Here is a 27,388-nt window from a genome sequence, read left to right as displayed (position 1 = left end):
CTATGCACAGTCACTTTATTTTTTATGCTTGTTTACAGTTACTAAGGATAACGTCCTATGCACAGTCACTTTATTATTTATGAACATTGGTGTTAATGTAAGACAAGGTCCTATGCACAGTCACTTTATTCATATTTGGTATTCATTATTTGTTATTGGTTGAGCGCAACACAGTACTACTATTATTTCATAAATATAGTTACATTGTTCCGTATAACTATGTAAAACATGCCAATGTCTGGAATTATTCTTTAACTGAGATTAACTTTTGTACCAATCTAGCCTCTGTAAATATGTCTATCTATAGAGGAGCAATGAAGTTAGTGGTGATAGATAGACTACTACATTTAGATGGTCTTAACATAAGTGACCAACAAGTTAGAGCCAACAAGTTAAAGCTTATATCCAGCTAACACTTTCTTAGCAGTTACAGAAACAGTTTTTTTTTCTATTTGCAATAAAGATTTTACCAAGTGAATAAAAGTTGACCGTCGTAAGCAACCCCCAAAGCGTTAAATAATTTGTCTTAACCCTCTAACTGCTACCTTTGGCGCATAGCTTGGTCTGTTAAAGAAATCTTAAAAGGAGTAGGGCCAAAACTCTTTTTGCCCTACTTCTCCTGTGGGTCACGGGAGTGCACTTAGCTCTGTTCTCTTGTGACCTGTATTCAGCCGACAGCACGCTAAAGTCCGCTGTGGGTTGAGGTCACAGAGCCGGCCCAGACTCTGGAGGGATCCAGACTGTAATGTCAGGATCCACCCAGATTTCTGAATGGTAGCTGGCTCGGCCTCTTAGCATGCTGCTAAAAGCCTGAGCCAGCTGCTCCCACCGCCTTCAGAACTCAGACCTCCAGTGAGTGCTGGAGGGGCAGAGCAGAGAGCCGGTGACTGACAGTCATCAGCTCTCTGAAGACCGAGAACTGAGCGACCACTCCATTGTCGGTCTTAGAGGAGGCAGGGGCCAGATGCAGCATCCACCTAGGTGAATATGTGTGTTTGTTTTGTTTTTTTAAATCCTGCACCTCTTTTAACCGCTTGCCGACCGCCGCACGACTATTTACTGCGGCGGTCAGCCCCTCACAGGCAGAGTGACGTAGTACTATGTCGCTAGCCTGTGTGGGTCTAGGGAGCGAGCGCGCGCCCCCCGAAGGCGCGCTCCCGCTCCCGCGTGGTCACGGACCCCCCGCGCGTGTGACCAGCGGACCCGATGTCCGCCGGTCACTCGGCGATTGTCGGTACAGAGGGAGAAAGGCAGGCGGCTAATGTAAACAAGCCACCTGTCATTCTCCCCTGTGTAGGAATAGTGATCATACGGTTCTACTATGTAGGACCGTTGATCACTGTTCCTACACCTCAAGCCACAGCCAATCACAGTTAGAATTACGCCCCTAGGGACACACATAACCCCTCCCTCTCAAAAAAAGTTAACCCCTTCACTGCCAGTGTCATTTTACAGTAACAGTGCATATGTATAGCACTGATTACTGTAGAAATGTCACTGGTACCCCCAAAAGTGTCAAAAATGTCAGTCAAGGGTCCGATCTGTCCGCCGCAATGTCGCAGTACCGCAAAAAAAATCGCAGATCGCTGCCATTATGCTTTAAAAAAAAAACAACAAAAATTACAAAAATCTTTCCCTTTGTTAGTAAACGCGATAACTTTTGCGCAAATCAATCAAAATACGCTTTTTGCGATTTTTTTTTACCAAACATATGTAGCGTAAAACAAATTGGCCGAAAATGTTAAAAAATCTTGATTTTTACATTTTTTTGGGGAATTTCATATAAAAAAATGTGAAAAATATTGTTATTTTTGCAAAATTGACGCTCTTTTTTTGTTTATAGCGCATGATCAAAAAAAATCGCACAGGTGATCAAATACCACCAAAAGAAAGCTCTGTTTGTGGGAAAAAAAGGACGTCAAATTCGTTTAGGTACAGCGTCGCACGACCGCGCAATTGTCCGTTAAAGTCACGCAGTGCCGAATCGCAAAATAGGCCAGGAAGGGGGTAAAATCTTCGGGGGCTTAAGTGGTTAAAAAAAATCTGATTTACTGGCAGGATCAACAGGCAATAAAAGTAAGCGGGGAAGGGGGGAGGGAAGGCTCAGAAAGCAAACTGTATCATATATTTAATTTTTGATTTTTCCTATAGTGTCAGCTAATGTCTTACAAACAACCCTTTCCCACTTTATCCAAAAAAAAAAAAAAAGTTTTTGTTGGTAGGATATATTTAATCTGCAGAAGTTTGCCAATAGAAACTACAGAAAAGTTTTTGTTTAGCAGAGAATCTGAGAGTTTGCGACCAATTTCTCTTGGCCAACATAAAAAAAGCCTGTATTTGTATTGGAGAAGCAGAATAAGGCCTCATAAAAAAAGTTCTTATAAAACATAAGACACAGACAGTATTTATGCAATCCCTTAAATACACTTGACCTCCGCTTCAACCAAACGTTATCATTTGGCCTGAATTTTGATTTATAATCCAATCAGATAAAAGAGGACATTAGAAAAATAAAAAGGTTCTATTTTTATATCCATGTTAACCAGTTAAGAGGAAATAGGATGAGCAAGGAGCCAAAATGCACAATCTTCTTTCCTTATCCGTAAAAACGGTCTTGGCCCCTCCATCGTCCTTGGAATAACAGGCAGGTTTATTATTTTCTTGAAACGACTGAAACAGTTTAGGCTGATAGAATAAACATGGACCAGAGCGGGGAAGGAGTGTCCATTAACTGATGTGGAAAGTATGCATTCTGCAGATTTTCATATATAGATTTGGGTACATTGCTTATGATTTATGCAGACAAATAAAACAAAAAAATTCCCCATATTTAAAATACTCTCAGATAAAACTCGGCTTTTGCTTGTGGCATCCAATTTGATTTCAGCCTTTTTTTTTTTGTAACCATAAAAAATTACAACTGGATCGGTCAATCAAGCCAGTCTATTTGCTACATATTGTATCAGTTCCCTTTGTTATTTATCAATGCAAATCTGCAAGTTACTTCTTTTCTGCAACATTTCTGCACAAAGATCTGTTAAAAAGTTATCAAGTTGGTGCCCACATTATGCTAATCAAGTATACTGTATATCAATTTCAGACAAGAGAGAAGAATTATAAAAGCAAGCTACCTAATCAAAGGGATTGTAAAGTCAGAAGTTTTGTATCTAAAAGCGGAGTTCCGGCCTCAGGGGTGAAATTTAGCTAAAAATACCCCGGGACAGTCAGGGCTAGTACATTCCACAATGGATAGCCTCTGAACTGTCCCCGGGTCGCACTTACCTTTTAGAAGAAATACTTACCTTGAAAATGTCTTCTCCATCGCTGCCAGCGCGTCTTCTTCTGCGTCCTCTTCCGTGTTCTCTTCTCCCAGAATGCCCTGCGCCGGCCCCGCTCGTCACTTCCGGTGCAGGCGCATCATCCCTCCACAGCTTTTGGGTATGCCCAGAAGCTGTTTAGCAGGGAATGAAGCGCCCGCACCGGAAGTGACGAGCGGGCCGGTGCAGGCACATTGATTCCTGGGAGTGATGACGTTCAGCTCCCAGGAATCAATGCAAGAAGGAAGTGACGGTGCGGGCCGCGGCCGCAGAGGGAGGAAGTGGAAGAAGGTAAGTATATTTTCTTCTATAATAAGGTAAGTCACCAAAAAAAAAAAATCGTAACTATCCATTTGTTTTTCAGGTGACCTAAAGCAAGCGGATGGCCCAAAATCGATTATGTCGATTTTGAGGCCGGTACTCGGCTTTAATGAATTCTATGCATTAAGATAAAAAGCCTTCTGTGTGCAGCAGCCCTCCTCAGCATCCACTAATACTTACCTGAGCCCCCTTTCAATCCAGAGATGTCCACGACTGTCTCAGCTGGCTGGGACTCCCCTTTTCATTAGCTAAGACACAGCAGCTGCGCCATTGGCTCCCGCTGCTGTCAATCAAAGTCAGTTAGCCAATGAGGAGGGAGAGAGGGGACGGGACAAACCTCAGCTCCGCGTCTGAATGGATACATGGAACTGTGACTCAACTCGGGTGTCCCCATAGCAAGTTGCTTGCTGTAGGGGCACTCAAAGGGAGGGAGGAGTCAAGAGCACCGAAGAGAGCCCCGAGAAGATGAGGATCCAGGCTGCTCTATACACACACACATATATCCAACACACACACAGGATGTCCCAAAAGTCTCCATACATAGGAAAAATTAACAACCCCATATTATGAATGGTGAGAAGACTTTGTGTGTGTTTAGGAAGAGGTGGCCAACATGTAGAGAATATTTTGTAAATAAAGGTACATTGGCTACAATTTCCCATTTTCCCTATATATGGCGATTTTTAGGATCCCCTGTATTACAAACGTGTGACAGCACAGTAAGCGTAAACTTATAACCTCATCGAAAATAGCAATTTCTGGTATCCCTGCCCTCTTTAACCACTTGCCGACCAGTCACGTTGACTGTACTGCGGCAAAGTGGCACATTCCCCTCTCTCGGCGCGGAAGTCAGGCCAGGGGAGGATCACCGCCGTTCTTCCCCGATCGTCGGGGAATCGAGTGTGGAAATCCGCCCGCTTGTGTAAACAAAGCAGGCGGATCTCCTAAGCCACAGGCAGGGTCAGATTGCAGGGTTCAGCATAGCTGAACCTGCGATCTGTCCCTGTGTCACTCAGTCGCCTCCCCCCACACACGTTAGTAAGCACCAGGCATACATTAACCCCTCCCTCTCCAATAAAAATTAACCCCTTCCCTGCCAGTGTCATTTTTACAGTAACAGTGCATATTTATAGCACTGATTACTGTAGTAATGTCACTGGTACCCCCAAAAGTGTAAAAAATGTCAGTCAAGGGTCCGATCTGTCCGCTGCAATTTTGCAGTCCCGCAAAACAAATCGCAGATCGCTGCCATTACTCGTTAAAAAAAATGACAGAAATTTTTCCCTTAGTTAGTAAACGCAATAACTTTTGCGCAAACCAATCAAAATACACTTATTGCGATTTTTTTTTTACCAAAAATATGTAGCAGAAAACAAATTGGCCTAAAATGATAAAAAATTTTGATTTATACATTTTTGGGGGGGGGGGGGAATTTCATAAAAAAAAATGTGAAAAATATTGTTATTTTTTCAAAATTGTCGCTCTTTTTTTGTTTATAGCGCAAAAAGTAAAAATCGCACAGGTGATCAAATACCACCAAAAGAAAGCTCTGTTTCTGGGGAAAAAAAGGACATTTAATTTGGGTACAGCGTTGCACGACCGCGCAATTGTCCGTTAAAGTAACGCAGTGCCGAATCGCAAAATATGGCCTGGTCAGGAATGGGGTAAAACCTTCCGGTCATAAAGCTGGTTAAAAATACGCTCATTGAGAATTTTTTTGTCAAAGTCATGTAGCTAAATACATTTTGGCCTAAATATATGACAAAAATTTAATATATTGGATATTTTTTAACTGTCAAAGTAGAAAAATATTGTTATTTTTTCAAAATTGTCGCTTTTTTTAATTAATATCGCAAAAAATGAAAATCGCACAGGTGATCAAATACCACCAAAAGAAATCTCTGTTTGTGGGAAAAAAAAGAACGTAAATTTCGTTTGGATACGGCGTTGCATGACCGCGCAATTGTCAGTTAAAGTCGCACAGTGCCGAATCGCAAAAAGTGGCCTGGACGTAAGACAGCAAAATCCTCCGGTGGTAAAGTGGTTAATTACTAACTATGCTGTAGAAATGGAATTATGAGTGCTCAGGTCCTAACTAGCTTCCCTATATACAACACATGAGATACTAGAGAGGTGTAACCACCAACTATCACATGTAGCAAACTGTTGCTTATAAAATGTGGATTTTAGAACGTGAACACTACTTCCATTTCTGCTGAATAGTGCAGGTTTGTATTTAAAAAGTCAACATACCAAAATTCTCCTGCGCTCAGATGGTGTGTGACAAAGGATAAGTGTTCTTATATGGTTTTTGTATGCATCACTTAGGTCTTGCCGCCCCCTCAGGACCAAGGGTATCCAAAATACACTGAAAAACAACAAAAGAAGGGCGCACGACCTTGTGCATTACCACTAAAAGGTTTAATAAACACTTAGCGACCGCCCACCGCAGTTTTACTGGGGCAGGCAGCCGCTCCTGGGCAAAGCGGCGTAGTACTACATCGCTTTCTCAGGAGACTCTAGGGGGCGAGTGTGCGCCACCGGCGGCACGCTCCTGCCCCCGCTCGTTAGCTGGGGAGCCAGTGTGTGACCGGCGGCTCCGATGGCCGCCGGCCACTCGCGATCTCCCACTGCTGACAGAGAAGGACAGACGGCTGATGTAAACACAACTGTCTGTCATTCTCCCTTAGATAATCACAGAGGCTATGTGATCCTGCTATGTAGGATCGTATGTCTCTGTGATGATCTCACAAGCCACGCCCCTCTACAGTTAGAATCATGCCCCTAAGGTCACATTTAACCCCTTGATCACCAGTACAGTTAACCCCTTCCCTGCCAGTGTAATTTTTACAGTAACAGTGCATATTTTTAGCACTGATTACTGTAGTAATGTCACTGGTCCCCCCAAAAGTGTCAAAAATGTCAGTTAGGGGTCCGATCTGTCCGCCGCAATGTCGCAGTCCCACAAAAAAATCGCAGAAGAAACAATAAAAATGACATAAATCTTTCCCGTAGTTAGTAAATGCAATAACTTTTGCGCAAACCAATCAAAATACGCTTATTGCGATTTTTTTTAACAAAAATATGTAGCAGAAAACAAATTGGCCTAAAATGTTAAAACATTTTGATTTTTTAATTTTTTTTTTTTTGAGAATTTCATATAAAAGAATGTGAAAAATATTGTTATTTTTTTCAAAATTGTCGCTCTTTTTTTGTTTATAGCGCAAAAAATAAAAATCGCACAGGGGATCAAATACCACCAAAAGAAAGCTCTATTTGTGGGAAAAAAAAGATGTCAATTTTGTTTGGGTACAGCGTCGCACGACCGCGCGACTGTCCGTTAAAGTCACGCAGTGCCGAATCACAAAATAGGGCCTGGTCATTGAGCAGCCAAATCCTCCGGTCTTAAAGTGGTTAAAGAGGAAGTAAACCCCCTTTCCCCCCCCCCAAAAAAAAACTCTGTAAGACAAAGACATAATGAGCTAGTATGCATGGCATACTAGCTCATTATGAAATACTTACCTTAGAACGAAGCCCCCAGGGCAGCTGACATATTTGGCCGTCCTGCTTCCTGGTTCGTGTCCTCCGGCCATCTGATTGGCCGGAGGCGCGATTACATCAATCCCGCGCATGCGAGCAGGAGTCGCCGTTCACGGCACAGGGCTCTGAAGGAGCGGCACAGGTGGCCATTCTTTCAGAGCGCATGCGCCAATGACGTTATCGGCTGCATTAAAATTAAATATCTCCTAAATGGTGCAAGTTTAGGAGATATTTACAGTACCTATAGGTAAGCCTTTTTATAAGCTTAACCAGGGCTTTTTTTCTCAGAGAATAGGTGCAGGAACTCCTCCCTTCTGAGTCACCCCTTGACTCCGTCCCCTACCCACCCCCGAGCACTGTTCCTTGGTTTCACCTCTTGCCCACCTCCCAGTATCACCCCTTTTAGAGAATTAACAATAACAAGAAAGGCAATATAATAGATCTAGAAACAATGGACACCCCAGCGACAATAGATCCACCCCTGCAACAATGGACTTCCAACAGCCAGCATCAATAGACCCTCCAGCAGCCAGCAACATTAGACCCCTCCCTCAACAGGAAATCACCTTCCAGCAATGATTGATGCCCTGCAACATAAGACCCACCCTAGCAACAATAGATACCCCACCAACAACAACAGACTTCCCCAGCAACAATAGATCCTCTGCGCAAATAGATCCCCTCCAGCAATACTAGATTACCCAGTAGCCAGCATCAATAGACCCTCCAGCAGCAAGCGGCAAAGACCTCTCCCTCAACAATAAATCCCTCCCAGCAACAACTGACCCACCATCAACACAAGACCCACCCCAGTAACAATACATACCCCATGAGCAACAGAAGACCTCCCCAGCAACTATAGACCCCCATCCTCCGCAAAAATAGATCCCCTCCAGCAACAATAGATTGCCTATTAGCCAGCATCAACAGACCCACCAGCACACCCGAGCATCCATTGCCATTACATACATTCAGTTCTGGAGGTGCCGGAACTGCGTTCCCCCGCGTTCCCGCTGAAAAAAAGCCCTGAGCTTACCTATAGGTACATGTTCTTAGAGAGGGTTTACAACATCTTTAAAATCCGAAGACAATATACATTGTACTCACAAGCAAATGACGATAGCGCACATAAAACCACAATGGAACCGGTTGTCTCCAAATAGCCAGGGAGCCCCTGTGTTGGATGACATGCTGGTGTCCACAAATGTCTAGCTGGGCTGACGCGTTTCGAGGGAGAACCCTCCTTCTCAGAGCCACAGCGTGCATGAGTAGCCAAAAATCGCCATATATAGGGGAAATGGGAAATTGTAGCCAATGTACCTTTATTTACAAAATATTCTCTACGTGTTGGCCACCTCTTCCTGTCTTGGTATGCTGACGCAGAGTTACCTTCACTGAAACTAAGAGGCCAAGCTTAAACCCTGAAAAACAACCCCACACCATAATCCCCCTTCCACCAAATGATTTGGACCAGAGCACAAAGCAAAGTCCATAAGGACATGGATGAGCGAGTTTGGGGGTGGAGGAATTTGACTGACCTGCACAGAGTCCTGACCTCAACCCGATAGAACACCTTAGGGATGAAAAAGGTCGGAGACCTTACAAATGTGCTTCTGGAAGAATGGTCAAACATTCCCATAGACACACTCCTAAACCTTGTGGACAGCCTTCCCAGAAGAGTTGAAGCTGTTATAGCTGCAAAGGGTGGGCCAACTCAATATTGAACCCTACGGAATAAGACTGGGATGCCGATAAAGTTCATGTGCGTGTAAAGGCAGGCGTCCCAATACTTTTGGTATTATAGTGTATCAATACATACAGTATTTGATGATGTATTAATTGATACAGAGATGCATTTGTTTGAGTATTTTTGTCTGCCTAATGTTCAGCTTTGAATCTCAACTCCACCTTTTTTATTTCAATGAAAAACAAATTGCCCAGCAGGGTTTAATATGAAAAAGTAACTTTCACTGCTAATTACTTTATACTATACTAATTTCCTTTCCAGCATTGGCCACCACAGACTTGCTGTTCTGCAATCCAACATTAGGAAACCCACCTACAAAAAAAACAATGCCCACTTTGTGAGACACATTGAAAATCATAACAATTTCTTACATTTTACTGAAAATAAACATCTTAAAAAAGCTCACATCACATATAAAAACTATATAAATATGCACTGTTCAAATGATGTACATAGAATAGAAATGGTTACAAAAGTTTCAGCATTACATATGATTCATGGTAAATAGGTGAGAACTCATATATATCTACGGGGAAAAAACAGGTCGTTAGAGAGACAAAAAAAAAAAGAACATGGTATACTTATAAATTCACTGAAGTATCAAAAGAGAAACATTAACTGGATGCTGATCCAAGCAGTTAAAATCAATGTAACCAAAAAAAAAAAAAAAGAAGACTGCGGCCACTCTCCTTTGATTGGCTGGTGTTTGGCTGGCTTTTTCCCACCATTGTGATGCTGAGGGCGGTTTGGCCGGTCACTTAGACAGGCATTTTAAGTCTGATTGCCCTGGATGTGAGGTGTCATTACTGCTTGTCCTGCTGGGGACAGAGTGGAATACAGGCAGTCCCCGTGTTACAAACATTCGACTTTGGTTGTTCACATTGGTACGATGCAGGAAACCACTGCGTTCCCGCATCGCACCCAATTTGCAGGCAGTTCCCACTGTCAAATGCGAACCGCTGGGTGGTGTCAATACAAAGTTAATGACACTCCCAGATCGGTTCGCATATCGCAGTGCGAACTGTCACTTCAGACAGGAATCAGATTGCATGGGTGTGAGGGTCTACTGATGCTGGCTGCTAGGGGATCTATTTTTGTGTTGGGGTCTATCATTGTGTAAAAGTCTATTGTTGCTGGTTGGGAGTTGGTGTTATGTTGCTAGAGGGTCAAGTGTTGCTGGGAGGGATCTACTTTTAAGGAAGAGGTCTATTGATGGGAGATCTGTTGTTGTTGCTGGAGGTCTATTGTTGCTGGGGTGCTATTTCATTGTGGGAGGTCCATTGTTGCTGGGGGGGGGGAGTCTATTGTTGTGTGGGTGGGTCTATTTTTGCTGGGGAGGGTCTGATGCTGTTGGGATGGTGCTCAGACGTAGGTAGGGGGTGGAACCAAGGGACGGTGTTCAGAAGTGTGTAGTGGGTGGAACCAAGGAACAGTGTTCAGAGGTGGGTAGAGTGTGGAACCAAGGGGCGGTGCTCAGAGATGGGTAGAGTGTGGAATAAAAGGGAAGGCGATCAGAGGTGGGTAGGGTGTGGAACCAAGGGACGGTGTTCAGAAGTGCGTAGTGGGTGGAACCAAGGAACAGTGTTCAGAGGTGGGTAGAGGGTGGAACCAAGGGACGGCACTCAGAGGTGGGTTGGGTGGAACCAAGGGACGGTGCCCAGAGGTGGGTAGGGGGGTGGAACCAAGGGATGGCACTCAGAGGTAGGTAGGTGGGGAAACCAAAGGACGATGCTCAGAGGTGGGTCGGGAGGGGGGGGATCCAGGGATGGTGTTCAGTGGTACTTAGGGTATGGAACTAAGGGACGGTGCTCAGAGGTGGGTAGGGGGTGGAACCAAGGGATGGCGCTCAGAGGTGGGTAGTAAATGGAACCAAGGGATGGTGTTTAGAGATAGGTAGGAAGTGGAGACAGACGAAGGGTGGCTCAGAAGGTGGCGTTCCTGTACCTATTCTCTGAGAAAAAAAGCCCTTGACATAACTATATAAGGACATAACATTATCAGTTGATCAAATGTTAACACAATTACAGTACATTGAGAGGTGTGGGAGCAATAATGTCAGGAAATCTTCACAGTGCCTCAAGGCATGGTGCCTTGCTCCCAAATATATTGTGAATTAGAAAAGGCTCTATGGTCCCTCCATTGGGGACCATAGAGCCTCTCCTAATTCCATATTAAAAAAAAACATAAAATCATAAGAAAAGTAAAGGAGAATGTAAAGGAAAGAAAGAAAGGTGGAAGAAGGACAAGAATTGGTCCGCTCAATCCAGGCCCCCGATCACAAAGCATCCCAGTTTCTAGGGAGCTTGAAGGTATTTAATCCAGGGATTCAACACTTTTTCCATCCTAGCTTGCTTGTCTCTAAGCATACCTGTCAATTTAGCATCAATTATTATCCAGGATATTTTGTGTTTAACCAGCGTGATGTTAACCACGGGTGATTTACATGCTCACGCTATAGTAATTTTAGCTGCTGGGTTTGGCAGTGTCTGGGGATCTCATCAGCGGACAACGCTGGTTCTGCGTTTTTGGGTATATTTTGTCCCTTTACCGAGTATACAAAATGTTATATTCTAATCCAGAATCAACAGAACCACCAGACATGCAACATCAATATCTACTTGCATTTAAAACGATCAAAAACGGCTCTGAGACATAAGGCAAAGTAATTTCGTCTCTCAGGATGGCAGTGGGTGACGTTATCCACGCGTAGCTCCTTGCTCGTCGTACCCGTTACGTCCAATAGGACTTCATCAGTGGGGACCTATTGGACGTAGCGCGTACGGGGAAGGAGCTGATCTCCCATCCTGAGAGACGGACATTACTTTGCTTTATGTCTCAGAGCTGTTTTTGATCATTTTATATGTGAGTAGATATTGATGTAGTTTAATAAAAGATGCATTAGTCTAAAACAGAAAGCACTTAGATCTTCCTTTATTTACATGTGCCTGTTTGGATTCCTGGAAGATTATTGCTGGCTGTACTGGCTATTATTTTACCCCCCAAGGGGACACGCGCTATTGACTCCCTGTTAGCCAAGGAGTCCCTTGATTAAGGTGAGTGAGCAAGCATCTCAGTGGTGGAGGGATTGTCACCCATATTGTGTGTTTCTGAATTCCTGTTTTCCCACACGTGAATCTCTCTTGCTGCTGTCTGGGCTTTGTGGTTCATCTTACCATATTGTGTGAACCTTCATTATAATATTTGTGTATTTTAGATTGGACTGTTTTGTGCTGCACTTCCTTTTTATTTTGACTGCATTTGAGGTTTTGTGATTACCTTTAAGGCCCCTTTCACACTAGCGGACCGTTCAGATCCGCCTGTCACTTTTTAAAGCGGATCTGAACGGATGCCCCATGCATCGCTATGGGGCATCGGATGCCAGCGGAGACATGTCCGCTGACATCCGATCCGGTCCGTCAAATCTGGACGGATGGAAATCCTATTTTCCATCCGTCCAGCGGATCGGATGAGAACGGACAGACGGTCTGTTCTCATCCGATTCCCCCATAGAGAACAGCGGGGACCTGACAGCTCTGTCCCTGCACACAGCGCGAAGACACAGCTGCCATCCGCCTGCTCAGCAGGGGATCGGCAGATCGATCCCCCGCTGAGAAAAACGGAGTCCGCCGACGGACTCTACAGTGTGAAAGGGGCCTTAGTGTTCAGCTGGCAATCAATTACTTTATTAGTTCCTATGTGTTTGTGCCGATTGTTTTTTTTCTTTTCATTGTATCCTGTGGAGACCCTAATTTTTTTATTTCAGGTTTTTTAAGATCGTACAAAACAGAGCCTATCGGGCATTCCCAGGCTCAAAAAGAAAAAAAACTACCAAAAACAAGAAGAGAAATAAAAAAAAAAAAAAAAGTGAAAAAATGAAACCCCTTTCTATGTGTCGGTACTTTTAGAATTGCATCAAGGTCAGTACATTGTATAATGCATAGAATTGTATGCGTTTAAGGTAAATACAACTAAACCTAAGACATCAATTTAGAATCCTAATATCTAGGTGGTTTGCTATCATCCCAAGCATATCCATGGGATCTCAATAGTCATTGTTGAATAAGGGATTATATTCTAGTTATTCATCTATTGAGTCTGTGTTAGTAGAGGAGGCTTCAACCCAGATATCCCATACTTTGTGGAACTTTTTGATACAACCTCGAGAAAGGTAAGTCTAGAGACCCTTATTGACCCACCATGTGAATTGTTGGGTATTCTGTCCTAGGGGAAAATGTGGATTGGTAAAAAGAGGGGCCACCGGGGAATGAGGAGTTTTTAAAGGATATAGTTTGCACAGCACATTATGTCACAAAGGTTTAGAGAGTGGGACAAGGAAGGACTCGACATTGGCCCAGCGTTCCTTTGGAGGAAGCCAAAACAGGAGGTCCATGGTAAGAGGTACTAGCTTGTACCTCCAACCGAACCCTATCAGGTTGATCTGACTTTGAAAAAAATTGATAATAACGCGTAATAACGCCGAAAATGGGGAACTCCCAGACTGCCCCACCACTTGGAAGTATACAAAAGTAGAGCGAGCCACCCTGCAACCACTAGTACCTCAGATGAATTTATAAATCCGTGATTGCAGTTTCCTAAAAATGCAGACATTAGTGGAGTCAACAGAGACCAGACATCATATAGGATTTGAGGAAGAACTGTCATCCTAATGGCCTCAATTCTACCCATCTAGGAAAGAGCATGGGCCTGCCAGTTGTTTAGGTCATGTTTAATTGAAGTGTAAAGGGGAACGTAGTTAACCCAATACAGCATGGAGATGTCAGAGGTAAGCTTAACTTCGAGATAAGGGAGTGCCTGTGTACACCATTTAAAGGAAAAGACATCCGTAGCCAGAACTGGACTGGAAGATTTACTTCTAATGCTTCTGATTTGGTTTACCCATAATCCCGAGATGGTCCCAAAGTCGGACAAGGTGGCAAATAGTTTAGGCAGGGTCATAATGGGGTCTGTGATAAATACCAACAGGTCATCGGCAAATGAAGCACATTTATGAGCTTTGCCTCCACTAGTAATGCAGTGAATATTAGGGTTGGATCGAATGGCTATTGCCAACGTTTCAATTGCTATGACAAAGAGGTGAAGCGATAGTCCCCTTTCTAATTTTCAGGAAATATGATTCATGACCATACGCAATAATATTAGCCGAAGGGTTTGAATATAGCGCACCTAGGAGAGTGAGAAATTTCGGCCCACAGTACCCTGTCCTCAATATATTTAGAAAAGGAAGGGCCAAGATAAAGAATCAAAGGCCTTATGTAGGTCCAATGACAACAACATTTCTCACCTGGTGCCTACATCATCCCAATTGGAACGCAACAAAGAAACCAGATCTATGACCCTTTAAATCTTGTCGGTATATCGCCCTGGGAAAATCCCACCTAATTTTTGCCCTTTTTTTGGGGGGTTACATTGATTTTAACTGCTTGGATTAGCATCCAGTAAATGTTTTTCTTTTGATACTTCAGTGAATTTGCAGGTATACCATATGCTTTTTTCCCCATAGATTTCCTCCTGAAGAAGCAAGCGCTGCTTTGCGTAACGTGTCGAAAGATATGTGCAAGAACGTATTTACCATGAATTATGTGTAATGCTGAAAACTTGTGTAACCATTTCCATTCTATGTACATCATTGCCTAGTGCATATTTATTCTGTTTTTATATTTGATGTGAGATTTTTCAGATGTTTATTTTCTGTAAAATGTAAGATATTATTTATAAATTTTAATGTGTCTCACAAAGTCCCTTGGGCGTTTTTTTTTTTTTTGTATGCATGTAATGTTTGGGGCTAAGACACATCCCATGTCCAAACACACCAGTTATTAAGTGTGATTGTGCAACCTGCTGTGAGCCCAGGCCATTATGTGGATGCCCCATGGGTGTGCGTCAGAATGTAATTAGGCGAGCAAAACTCTATTCAGGAGCAAGGACCACCCCACAGAGGAAGGTCATTTTTTTGAAATTATACTAGTGATATACAATGTTACCAGTATATATATATATATATATATATATATATATATACAGTGCCTTGAGAAAGTATTCGGCCCCCTTGAACTTTTCGACCTTTTGCCACATTTCAGGCTTCAAACATAAAGATATAAAACTGTAATTTTTTTGTGAAGAATCAACAACAAGTGGGACACAATCATGAAGTGGAACGAAATTTATTGGATATTTCAAACTTTTTTAACAAATAAAAAACTGAAAAATTGGGCATGCAAAATTATTCAGCCCCCTTAAGTTAATACTTTGTAGCGCCACCTTTTGCTGCGATTACAGCTGTAAGTCGCTTGGGGTATGTCTCTATCAGTTTTGCACTTCGAGAGACTGAAATTTTTGCCCATTCCTCCTTGCAAAACAGCTCGAGCTCAGTGAGGTTGGATGGAGAGCGTTTGTGAACAGCAGTTTTCAGTTCTTTCCACAGATTCTCGATTGGATTCAGGTCTGGACTTTGACTTGGCCATTCTAACACCTGGATATGTTTATTTGTGAACCATTCCATTGTAGATTTTGCTTTATGTTTTGGATCATTGTCTTGTTGGAAGACAAATCTCCGTCCCAGTCTCAGGTCTTTTTTGCAGACTCCATCAGGTTTTCTTCCAGAATGGTCCTGTATTTGGCTCCATCCATCTTCCCATCAATTTTAACCATCTTCCCTGTCCCTGCTGAAGAAAAGCAGGCCCAAACCATGATGCTGCCACCACCATGTTTGACAGTGGGGATGGTGTGTTCAGGGTGATGAGCTGTGTTGCTTTTACGCCAAACATAACGTTTTGCATTGTTGCCAAAAAGTTTAATTTTGGTTTCATCTGACCAGAGCACCTTCTTCCACATGTTTGGTGTCTCCCAGGTGGTTGTGCCAAACTTTAAACAACACTTTTTATGGATATCTTTAAGAAATGGCTTTCTTCTTGTCACTCTTTCATAAAGGTCAGATTTGTGCAGTATACAACTGATTGTTGTCCTATGGACAGAGTCTCCCACCTCAGCTGTAGATCTCTGCAGTTCATCCAGAGTGATCATGGGCCTCTTGGCTGCATCTCTGATCAGTCTTCTCCTTGTATGAGCTGAAAGTTTAGAGGAACGGCCAGGTCTTCGTAGATTTGCAGTGGTCTGATACTCCTTACATTTCAATATTATCGCTTGCACAGTGCTCCTTGGGATGTTTAAAGCTTGGGAAATCTTTTTGTATCCAAATCTGGCTTTAAACTTCTCCACAACAGTATCTCGGACCTGCCTGGTGTGTTCCTTGTTCTTCATGATGCTCTCTGCGCTTTAAACGGACCTCTGAGACTATCACAGTGCAGGTGCATTTATACAGAGACTTGATTACACACTGGTGGATTCTATTTATCATCATTAGTCATTTAGGTCAACATTGGATCATTCAGAGATCCTCACTGAACTTCTGGAGAGAGTTTGTTGCACTGAAAGTAAAGGGGCTGAATAATTTTGCACGCCCAATTTTTCAGTTTTTTATTTGTTAAAAAAGTTTGAAATATCCAATAAATTTCGTTCCACTTCATGATTGTGTCCCACTTGTTGTTAATTCTTCACAAAAAATTACAGTTTTATATCTTTATGTTTGAAGCCTGAAATGTGGCAAAAGGTCGCAAAGTTCAAGGGGGCCGAATACTTTCGCAAGGCACTGTATATATATACACACACACATATATATATATATATATATATATATATATATATATACACAGTATATACATACACATATATATAAATGTAAGTAGCACTAAGAAAAGTTTTTCTTTAAACGTGATAAAGAATATAGAGATCACATTACTCTTGTCTTAAAGAGATAATCTGCATTCATGTGACAGAATATCGTTCTTTCATGCCACATTTCATGTTAACTATATAAGCAAAAGCTATTCTGATGTGGGCCTAAATTAAATCTGTGCTTGACTTAACCACTTCAGCTCTGGAAGGTTTTACCCCCTTAATGATCAGGCCATTTTTTGCGATTCGGTACTGCATTACTTTAACTAACAATGGCGACGCGACGCTGTACCCAAATACAATTGATGTCCTTTTTTCCCACAAGTAGAGCTTTCTTTTGGTGGTATTTGATTTGGCGGTTTTTCGATTTTGTGCTATAAACCAAAAAAAGAGCGACAATTTTGAAAAAAACACAAAATTTTTTTTTACTTTCTGCTATAAGACATTCCCAATAAAAAGAAAATTAAAAATAAAATGTTTTTATCAGTTTAGGCCAATTTGTATTCTGCTACATATTTTTGGTAAAAAAAAAAAAAAAAAAACGTACCCTTTGCATACATTCAGTGCTGGAGGTGCTGGAACTGTGACTCCCCCTGCTGGGGTGAAAAGGCTCTTTCTCCATAGACACAGTATAATGAGTACAATGAGTGAGTGTTTTCACCTAGGACAGGAAATGTATTACTGGCAGGATCTCCAGGTGAAAATGAAGGGAAAAAGTCTAAGGACTGGTAAAGCTGCAATTTACTACATTTTTTTTTTTAGAAAAAAAAAGTCAGCCATGCATATGAAAATTTCCCCTTTTGTAGCTTGCATATTCAACTGTGAATGTTTTTCATAAAAAACCCTTCTTAACCACTTTAGCCCCGGAGGATTTGGCTGCTCAATGACCAGGCCCTATTTTGCGATTCGGCACTGCGTGAATTTAACGGATAATTGCGTGGTCGCGCAACGCTGTACCCAAATGAAATTGATGTCCTTTTTTTCCCATAAACAGAGCTTTCTTTTGATGGTATTTCATCACCTGTACGATTTTTATTTTTTGCGCTATAAACAAAAAATAGCAACAATTTTGAAAAAATAACAATATTTTTCACATTTTTTTATATGAAATTCTCAAAAAAAATGTAAAAATCTAAATTTTTTAACAGTTTAGGCCAATTTGTTTTTTGCTACATATTCTTGGTAAAAAAAAATATTTTGATTGGTTTGCGCAAAAGTTATTGCCTTTATCTAACTACGGGAAAGATTTATATCATTTTTATTGTTTTTTTTTTTTAACTAGTAATGGCGGCGAACTGCGATTTTTTTTACGGGACTGCGACATTGCGGCGGACAGATCGTACCCCTAACTGACATTTTTGAAACTTTTGGGGGTACCAGTGACATTACTACAGTAATCAGTGCTAAAAATATGCACTGTTACTGTAAAAATGACACTGGCAGGGAAGGGGTTAACTTTACTGGTGATCAAGGGGTTAAGTGTGTCCCTAGGGGCGTGATTCTAACTGTCAGGGGGCGTGGCTTGTGAAGTAATCACAGAGACATACGATCCTACATAGCAGGATCGCATAGCCTCTGTGATCACTTCAGGGAGAATGACAGACGGCTGTGTTTACATCAGCCGTCTGTCTTTCTCCCTCTGCTGAGGGAGATCGCGAGTGGCCGGTGGGCATCGGAGCCGCCGGTCACACGCGCTGGCTCCCCAGGGAACGAGCGGGGGTGGGAGCGCGCCGCTGTCGGCGTGCGCTCACCCCCTACAGTCTCCTGAGCGAGCAACGTAGAGCTACATCGCTTTGCCCAGCAGCGGCTGAGTGCCGCAGTAAATGTACGGTGGGCGGGGTTAAAGTGGTTAAAGCAGTATTAAACCAAAAATGTACTATATTGCAGCTTACCAATCATTAGATGTGGCTGCATTCGTTTTCTTTTTTTCTCCATTTTCACCTGGTGATCTGGACAGTAACACACCTCCTGTACTAAAGCGCCTCCACTCTGGATGGGGAGGGGAGTGTTAGTTGTACTAGCAGATTTAGATAAACCAACAAACTTCAGCTCACACTTTATAAGTAGTTACATATATTATTTTTTTGGGGGGGAGGGGGGGGGCAATGATCAAATCTGATCATTGTTACATTGAGTTTGCACGTTCTCCCTGTGCCTGCTTTCCTCCGGATACTCTGGTTTCCTCTCACACTCCAAAGACATGCTGGTAGGCTAATTGGCTCCTGTCTAAATTGGCCCTACTATGTGTATGTATGAATGTTTGTTAGGGGCCTTAGATTGTAAGCTCCTTGGGGGCAAAGATTGATGTAGATGAATAAGAGATATGTACAGCGCTGCGTAAATTGATGGCGCTATATAAGTACGTAAAATAATAAAATCGGTGCATATCATTTAGCACTGATTACTTTATTAATGTCACTGGTCCCCAAAAAGTGTCAAAAATGTCAGTTAGAGGCCCAATCTGTCCGCCGCAATGTCGCATTCCCACTAAAAAACGCTGATCATCACCATTACTAATAAAAACCAAAAGAATTAATAAAAATTCCAAAAATCTATCCTATAGTTTGTACCAATTAAAATAAGCTTTTTGGGATTTTTTTTACCAAAAATATGTAGCAGAAAACAAATCGGCCTCAACTTAAAAAAAAAATTGATTTTATTGGGAATGTTTTATAGCAGAAAGTAAAAAATATGGAATTTGTTTTAAAAGTTGTCACTCTTTTTTTGGTTTATAGCGCAAAATCTAAAAACTGCAAATGTGATCAAATACCACCAAAAGAAAGCTTTATTTGTGGAAAAAAAAAGGACATCAATTGTATTTGGGTACAGCATCGCACGGCCGCGCAATTTTTTCATTAAAGTAACACAGTGCCGAATCGCAAAAAATGGCCTGGTCATTAACCACTTTACCGCTGCTCACTAGAGCTCTACTGCGGCAAAGTGGTTCCATGACGTCTGGCGACGTAGACCTACGTCGCCAGACATTCCCCTCTCTCGGCTGCGCGCGCCGCCGGAGGCTGGCTCCCGCTGTATTCAGTCACAGCGGGAGTCGGGCCAGGGGAGGAGCCGCTGCGCTTCCCCGATCGTCGAGGAATCGAGTGTGGAGATCCGCCTGCTTGTGTAAACAAAGCGGGCGGATCTCCTAAGTGACAGGCAGGGTCAGATTGCAGGGTTCAGCATAGCTGAACCTGCGATCTGTCCCTGTGTCACTCAGTCACCTCCCCCCACACATGTCAGTAAGCACCAGGCATACATTAACCCCTCCCTCTCCAATAAAAGTAACCCCTTCCCTGCCAGTGTAATTTTTACAGTAACAGTGAATATGTATAGCACTGATTACTGTAGTAATGTCACTGGTACCCCCAAAAGTGTCAAAAATGTCAGTCAAGGGTCCGATCTGTCCACCGCAATGTCGCAGTCCCGCAAAAAAAAAATTTGCAGATCGCCCCCATTACTCGTTAAAAAAAACACCAAAAACGACAGAAATCTTTCCCTTAGTTAGTTAACGCAATAACTTTTGCGCAAACCAATCAAAATACGCTTATTGCGATTTTTTTTACCAAAAATATGTAGCAGAAAACAAATTGGCCTAAAATGATAAAAAATTTAGATTTTTACATTTTTTGGGGGGGAACTTCATATAAAAAAATGTGAAAAATATTGTTATTTTTTCAAAATTATCGCTCTTTTTTTGTTTATAGCGCAAAAAGTAAAAATCGCACAGGTGATCAAATACCACCAAAAGAAAGCTCTGTTTGTGGGGAAAAAAAAGGACGTAAATTTCGTTTGGGTACGGCGTTGCACGACCGCACAATTGTCAGTTGAATTCACGCAGTGCCGAATCGCAAAATAGGCCCTGGTCAGGAAGGGGGTAAAATCTTCCGGGGCTTAAGTGGTTAAGGGAGTAAAACCTTCCGGAGCAGAAGTGGTTAAAGAAATGTCTATAGTCTTTAGCAAAAAGCTAAAAAAAAAAAAAAAGGAGGGGAAAGCATCATAAGCAACAACAACATATATTAATATATTATTAATATATATATATTAATATAATATATTATTATATAAATAATATATTATTAATATATATATTAATATAATATATTATTAATATATATTAATATAGTAACTGTATTACTAAACAATCCTCCAAAGTATATTAAATAAAAAAAAAATAGTAATCTAGCAAAGCTACAACACAATGAAATAAAAAAATCCTCATCGACCCACCAAAACCTGGAGGGCTACTCCCCAAATTGTAGCGGCAAGGCTGGGAAACAATAGTCACTGGTTACACTGTATCCCAAAGTTCTCTCTTTGTTTGCAAGCGCACACACCCACCTCTGTTGCAGAGCAATATTCCATTCCTGGGGGTTAGAATCTGCAGGGTTCAATAAACCTTCTTTATTTTACAAAATAAAAAAAAATAAAAAAAATCTTATCTGAAAGCCAGAGAAGGTCAGAGAATAAACACAGGAATTTCTTCTCCCAAACGTAGCAGGATAAGGTACTTATTGCATGCTTTCCTTGTCTCCTTTCAGGTTTGGTATAACCACGCTGAAGACCCCCGTACAATCAGATGTTTCCTATTAGGGGCCCATAAGAGGTCTTTATATTCAGTCATATTCAGCAGACCACTGAACTAACACAGCCTCACTTTCTCCCAATACACAGCAAAGCTTCCTATGACTGGGGGGTGTTTTTTTTTTTTGTTTGTTTTTTTTAGCTCTAGAAAATAAAGTTATGTTGCCAATAAGAACAAAAAAATACAAAATAGCTTGTCATTCTTTCCTATTTGCAGATATGAGGCTTTTGTTTCGTGCAAATGGGGAAAAGAACATAGGAATTTACCATGAGGCTGATAGAGAGGACGCTTTATCTGCAAGGAAACAGCTGGGAAGTCTAAGCTGATATTTTGTAGCCGCCAAAGGAAAATCCCAGCTTCATATTGCAGCAGCTTCTATTCCCTTTTTTTTTGCAGTCCCCAATCTATGACAGATAAGGTTAGGGATACAGAAACAGGGAGCAGCAGATTTGATTTGCCTTACCTTGGGGGGGTCGGAGAGTGTGGCTCGCTTGCTGCTTGCTGCAGGTTTGCAGTCTGTACATGAAGCTGTGTGTTAAGTGCCTTGCAAGTGGGATGTCTCTGCATTCTTAGTCCAACAGCCAGATGCTGACAATGACTTTCTTAAGGAGTATGAAAAATTCCCCTTTCTGCAAAACTTGCTCAGTGCATTCTGACTGGCCGGTCCTTCCTTAAAACAGAAAAAAAATAAAAAAAAGACAACACTGTTATACACAAGGCATCCCCTTTAAACAGTAGAGCGTTACTGTAGTCATTCCAGTCCCTAAATGTCAGTTGTTGTATCCAGGATTTGAGCTGAGATGTTCTTTTCTATGTATTACTACGATACCTCCTCAAATGTTATATATGTTATTTATATTGTAACCTTATTCTACAGTGGGGACTGCCCCCCCCCCCTTTATTTATGCTCTGTTTGATGTTCACTGTTCTTTTCCTTTTTTTGCAATTTCAAATAAAAACACATTTGTCTCTAAATGTCAGTTGTTTTCTGTTATCGACATAAAGTCACGTCTTGGATCCTTTATACCATGGGTGTCCAACCTTTTGGCTTCTCTGGGCCACATTGAGTGTAGAGAAATTTTCTCGGGCCGCATATAAAATATATACTATAGGTATACTATACGGAGGTTTACTTCTTCTGAGAGATACTAAAGGAACACTCAAACCACCTTGACCACTTCAGTGATTTGAAGTGGTCATGGTGGTAGGAGTCAGAAACACTGCACATGCTCACATCCCCCCCCCCCCACTCCCCTCCAAGGCAGCCTCTGCCTACCGTTAGTTGGAAGCCGCTGTGGCCATGCCCCCGACCCGACTTCCTTCCTCCCCAGCAAGAAAAAAAAATTGTCAGGGGGCAGTGGGCCGCATTGCCTGGGGTTCTGGGCTGCATGTGGCCCCCGGGCCGCAGGTTGGACATGCCTGCTTTATACCATGGGTGTCCAACCTTTTGGCTTCTCTGGGCCACATTGAGTGTAGAGAAATTTTTTTGGGCCGCATATAAAATATATACTATAGTTAAGGGATATAAGTAATAAAACGCCGCCGCGCCCTTCCCGCGCTGCCGCCCCCCCACCCCAGCACTAATTTAACACAACTAGAGGATGATCCCTTCGGAGGCAGCCTCTGCCTACAGTTAGTTGGAAGCCGCTGTGGCCGTGCCCCCGACCCAACTTCCTTCTTCCCCATCAAAAAATAAATAAAAAATTGTCAGGGGGCAGTGGGCCACATTGCCTGGGGCTCTGGGCGGCATGCGGCCCCCGGGCCGCAGGTGGGACATGCCTGCTTTATACCGTAAATTCTTTCAGCAACGAAAAAAAAATACTGTAAAATTTATTGAGCAGAACATGCAAATCTAATAGATTAAAGCTGAGTTCCACCTCCCCCTCCAAACATTAAAAGTCAGCAGCTACACATACTGTACACATACTGTAGCTGCTGACTTTTAATATTAGGACACTTACCTATCCTGGAGTCCAGCGATGTCGGCATCGCAGCCAATGGAAACATTGGCTGTCGAGTGCTGCCCCCGCCATTGCCGGTAAGGGAACCCAGCAGTGAAGCTTTGAGGCTTCACGAGCGGGTCCCTACTCCGCATGCGCAAAGTGCGCTGCGCATTCCTATTGGCTCGGCAGCGAGGGAAAGGGGAGGGGGCTGAACTTCTGAGGGACGGCGCCGCATACTGGAAGTGGGGAAGGGTACCTGTCAAAAACAGGGACCCATTCCCCCCACCCCCCTGAAAGGTGCCAAATGTGGCACCGGAGGGGGGGAGGACTTTTGGGTGAAACTCCGCTTTAACCACTTCACCTCCCTAAAGGTATACCCCCCTTCATGACCAGGCCATTTTTTGCGATACAGCGTTACTTTGACAATTGCGCAGTCGTGTGACGCTGTAATTATATAAAATGGATGTCCTTTTTTCCCCCCACAAATAGAGCTTACTTTTGATGGTATTTGATCACCTCTACGGTTTTTATTTATTGTGCTAAAAAAAAAAAAAGAAAATTTTGAAAAAAAAAAAACAATATTTTTTACTTTCTGCCAGGGTGGACTTCATTTAAATCGAGTAAATTTTATTCACGATTTAAAGGCGATGTACAGCTTAAGCTCGTTTGGCTGTACACATGGCCGGGACAAGGGGAGGGCAGGAGGGACAGCTGCCCTGGGCACTGGGGTATCATGTGAGGTGGGGGGGCATCACAAAGAGAATGGGTGGGTGGGATTTGTGTTGAGAAGGGGGATGGGGGAAGAGGATTTGCGCTAGGAAGGGGGGGGGGTTTGTGCTATAAAAGTAAAACAGTAGAGAGGAAATGTTTTTTTTTTTTGGGGGGGGGGAGGATTTATGCTAGTAGTTATGATTGGGGGGGGGGTTATGCTTGGAGGGGAAATTTGTGGCAGGGATATGTGCTAGGAAGGGGGATTGGCGGAGGGGACTTTGGGATTTGGAGTGGGGGAGGAGATGATTTGTGCTAGGAGGGAGACATTTTTCTTTTGGGGGGGATTTGTGCAGGGGGCATATGAGGAGAGAGTGGGTTTGAGCTAAGGGGGACGGGGGGCAAAGGTATGTGCTGGGAGGGGGGTTTTAGCAGGGGGGCAGATTTGTACTGGAAGGAGGGGGAATTTATGTTTAGGGGATGAGCATTATCGATTTATTTTTGTGGAGGGGACACAGTGACACATAATGCCCAGATATCTTGGGGTGGGCAATTTGGCATGTTTGCCCTGGGCTCTAGGTGGCCTTGTCCCGGCACTGGCTTACATGTATGGATCACAGGAGTGCAGTTTGTTCTGCACTCCTGGGACCCTTTTTCATCAGAATGATCTGCCTGTCCTGCCGGACCCACTGATGTCCAATCACAGCGGGTCGCCGGCCGCGTGCGCACGCCCCAGACCCAGTGCAGGAAGTCACGTACAGGCACAGGAGGGCCGCCCTACTGTAGAATATCTTCGTGGGCGGTCCATTACCAGTTAATCTCTGAGTAGAGTTACCCTAAAGTGGGCAGATACTGTGGACATAGTCCTTTACATGAGAGGAGAAGAGAAGAGTAGAGGAGTTCTTGTGGTGTAGTTCAGTGTTCAGCTAGCTCAAGAAGGGCCCAGAAGAATTGCTGTGCAATAGTGACCAGCAACAGAAAAAAGCATGTGCAAAGTGTCTTGTTTTTGAGGCTTTAATGTAAAGAGATGGGATGGGGTTGTCTATATGCAGTATCTTTATAGGAAGTATACAGGGTGGGCTTCTGCCCACTCACCAATCCTGATGATACCAAAGTTCAAGGGAAAATGATGTCCCGGAACAGGCTCTTGAAAAATCTGCAACCACTAAGGGGGCCTGGCCATGCACCTAGCGACTCTGGGATTCAGCTGGGTCAGTACCGGTGATGATGAGAGTGACCCCCAACAGTCACTCGGCTGACAGAGAGCTGAAATGGTGGATCTGCTCGCTCACACGCTGGAGACTCTCCATGCCGTCTAGGCCGTGGTGCCGGCGCCCATCCCCTGGAGCGGCCAGGTCCCTGCTCTCAGCTGAAGGCCGTGGTCCCAAGAGAAAAACTCCTCCCTGGACCAGGCTATGTATGTCCTCCGAAGGGTTTGGTATGGTCTTGGGGAGGAATCCCATGCTGTGTTTTTTTTTTTTTGGGCGTGGGGTCCGTTTCAAGATCCATACCAGATTTAAAGGGCCTGATATGGAACTTGGGGGACCCCCACACCATTTTTTTTTTCATTTTGGCATGGGGTTCCCCTTCAAGATCCTCAGAGCACACGTCACACCACAAGTTGGATCATCATGATCCGATTTGCATGAAACTTCCATTCAAATCAATAGGCTCTCATAGGGAACCATTGATTTTGAAATGTAAAAAATAAACACGCTTGTTTTAGCAGCCTTTAGCAGCGTCAGACTTTTTTTTAACAGCTGTAATGCCGGTCTTCAGAACACACTGGCCCTGGGTTTTTTGGCAGCTTGAAAACGCCATATGCCACTTACACCTTCTAAACACCTGTGTGTGCATGAGGCCATAGAATAACATGGAGGGGTGTTTTTAAGCTGACTCTCCTAAAGCGGCTGTAAAAACGCTCTGTGTGCAGGAGGCCTTAGCTATAGAAAGCTTATGATCGAGGTTTCAGCTAAAAAAACTTGTTAAACTGAATGTATGGTTTAACCCAGGGGCCGCCAAAGTGCGGCCTGGGGGCAGAATGTAGCCCATTGCATACCTTTATCTGGCCATTGGGGCACTATTCTTTCCACTGATACAAGGATCTATTCCTTCCACTAACACCAACAATGGGGCAATAATTCCAGCACTGACACCGACAGTGGGGCACTATTCCTCCCACTGACACCAATGATGAGGAACTATTCCTTCCACTGACACCAGCGATGGGGCACTATTCCTTCCACTGACACCAACATTGGTGCACTATTCCTCCCACTGACACCAATGATGGAGCACTATTCCTCCCACTGACACCAACGATGGGGCACTATTCCTTTCACTGACACCAACGATGGGGCACTATTCCTTCCACTGACACCAGCGATGGGGCACTATTCCTTTCACTGACACCAACATTAGAGCACTATTCCTCCCCCTGACAGCAATGATGAGGCACTATTCCTCCCACTGACACCAATGGTGGAGCACTATTCTTTCCACTGACATCAATGATGGTGCACTATTCCTCCCACTGACACCAATGATGGGGCACTTTTCCTTACACTAACACCAACGATCGGGCACTATTCCTCCCACTGACATCAATGAGGAGAAACTATTTCTCCTACTGACACCAATGATGGGACACTATTCCTCCCATTGATACCAATAATGGTGCACTATTCCTCCCACTGACTCCAGCGATGGGGCACTATTCCTTCCACTGACACCAATGATGGGGCACTATTCCTCTTACTGACATCAATGATGGTGCACTATTCCTTTCACTGACACAAACATTGGGGCACTATTCCTCCCACTGACACCAATGATGGCGCACTATTCTTCCCAATGACATCAATGATGGTGCACTATTCCTCCCACTGACACCAACGATGGGGCACTATTACTCCCACTGACACCAATGATGGGGCACTATTCCTTCCACTGACACCAACGATCGGGCACTATTCCTTCCACTGACATCAATGACGAGGAACTATTTCTCCTACTGATGCCAATAATGGGGTACTATTCCTTCCACTGACACCAGCTACGGGGCACTATTCCTCTTACTGACATCAATGATGGGGAACTATTCCTCCCACTAACACCAACAATGGGGCACTATTCCTCCCACTGACACCAACAATGGGGTACTTTCTCTCCTACTGATACCAACAATCGGGCACTAATTCTTCCACTGACACCAACAGTTGGGCATTATTCCTCCCATTGACACCAATAATGGGACACTATTTCTCCCACTGACACCAATGATGGGGCACTAATATTTCCCCTAATAGCAAATATGGGACATTGGCCATGGACTGGCCCCCCTAATGTCTAAAGCACAGTAAACTGGCCCTGTGTTTAGAAGGTTTGGAGACCTCTGGGATAACCTACTTTTTAATGAGGAACCTTCACTATGTAAGATATGGTAAAATGTTTGGGGAACTTGACTATGTAACAATGGTTT

At 43.3% G+C, this 27,388-nt stretch overlaps 1 protein-coding gene across 1 annotated transcript in view; it reads right to left on the bottom strand.

Moving 5' to 3' along the window:
• KANK4 (KN motif and ankyrin repeat domains 4) overlaps positions 1-21,094 on the bottom strand; it is a 260,029-nt gene extending 238,935 nt beyond the window's left edge. Inside the window, exon 1 of the mRNA XM_082265155.1 lies at positions 21,013-21,094. The gene's annotated coding sequence lies outside the window, so the exon portion shown is untranslated. The remainder of the gene's footprint in view (positions 1-21,012) is intronic.
• Between the last annotated feature and the right edge of the window lie 6,294 nt (positions 21,095-27,388).

This window comes from Pelophylax lessonae (assembly GCF_965119305.1).
Source record: "Pelophylax lessonae genome assembly, chromosome: 8".
NCBI classification, from domain to species: Eukaryota; Metazoa; Chordata; class Amphibia; order Anura; family Ranidae; genus Pelophylax; species Pelophylax lessonae.
The sequence above is the reverse complement of the archived record's forward strand: the minus strand, read 5'-3'. Positions and strand labels throughout refer to the sequence as shown.